The following is a 1,630-nucleotide window of genomic DNA, read 5'->3' as shown; positions in this document are numbered from 1 at the left end:
GTGGTTTTGTCCGATGTACTGTGACAAACATTGTTATATTTTTTTAAACAGTTGCAGAAGTTGAAGCTGTAAGTGCTTGTTTTGCCTGAAGTGTAAGACATTTGTTATAATTCTGTACATTTCTAAAGTAATTGAAATGGAGTGAGTTGTGATAATTCTGATGAAATTCTAAAGTAACTGAATTGACCCGACGCAGTGTGGTCACAGAATTATTTCATAACTATGGTGTTTTTGTGTTGATTTGCCCGACGTATTGTGGCTAAGTAAACTGTTTTAAAAATATAACATAAAACCCGAAGTAGTGTGGTTTTGTCCGACATACTGTGACAGTGTTACATTTTTAACAGTTTAGTGTAGTGTAAGGCCCGACGGAGTGTGGAATTGAAAAGAAGACGTGAAAATTTTGGTTTAGAAGCCCGACGTAGTGTGGCTGTTTTATTCATTTGTGGCGAAAGCACAGGAGCAGTGAAAAATTCGACTAACAGGTATCTTAAAGTAACTAGATAATGTTCAGGCAGTGAAGGAAAAGAAGCCTATTGAATTGCTGAACACAATTCAATAAGATTGTGAAAATGGCAGAGTTGATAGTTAAATACATCACTAAGCACGGCTCAGTGGGAATGTTTAATGGGATAGAGAAGGCAGATGACCCCTACGAGTGGGCTATGTCTCGATTCAAAAATTGTCCCAAAATGCCTAAAAGCAAAGAGGGAAAAGTTGCTAATGCACTTCAAGCTCTTTTTGCCTCATACAAGGTAACTAAGAAAAGATTAGAAGAAATTCAAACTGAAAACAAGTTGCTAAATTGTCAAGCTAAATTCTATGTCATGTCATCGAGAAATTGCGAGGCTGAAGAGATTATTTTGAAGGAACAGATTGAGAAAAGAAATTTCAAAGTCTGAAACAGAGATGGAAACATTTAGATGTTTGTATGAAGGGACAGCTAGACAGCTGGTAAATGTTCAATCCAATTGCGAACAAGACAGACTGGAAATGAGAGGGTTCTTGATCAAAGAAATTAAAATGGCCAAGCTGTTAGACAACTGTCTTTTATGGACTTTCAAAGTCTTATTACAGCAGTGGGTTCTTTTGAGCCTGATAACATGGATCCAGTAGTGTATTATAGTTACTAATGTGGTTCGGGTTGAATTAATCACTGTGGTACATCTAGTCAAAATGCAGCAAAGATGCTTCTTGATTCACAGAAGATTTATTCCACTAGCATGTACAAACATGTGGGTGTTTGTGTGGTTTTTTAGATGCACGCACACGATTAAACACCACTAGAAATGAGGAAAACTCTTGTGCACTCCACACTCTACGGATTTATACCAACAACGGATGATTCTTATGACGCACTTTACAGCGCATTCTAGCATACTCCATAATTCCTCAAGGGGGCAGTAACAGTCCACAGTCATTGAATAGTCCAACACATACCAATATAGCTCTATTACCTAAGAGTGTCTGAATACAGAGACCTTTGCAACAGCCGCCCCCAAATTTACACAGTCAAATTTGCTTACTCAGAAGGACTCGAAACTGTGCCCATGTCTGGGAATGCTGGTAGCTTAATGAGGCATGCTACAGGTCTGACATATGTTCTGTCCTTAATGCGAACCTCAGCAGT

Source organism: Sinocyclocheilus grahami, unplaced genomic scaffold (assembly GCF_001515645.1).
Source record: "Sinocyclocheilus grahami isolate Dianchi unplaced genomic scaffold, SAMN03320097.WGS_v1.1 scaffold971.1, whole genome shotgun sequence".
NCBI classification, from domain to species: Eukaryota; Metazoa; Chordata; class Actinopteri; order Cypriniformes; family Cyprinidae; genus Sinocyclocheilus; species Sinocyclocheilus grahami.
Note: the sequence above shows the minus strand (reverse complement) of the source record.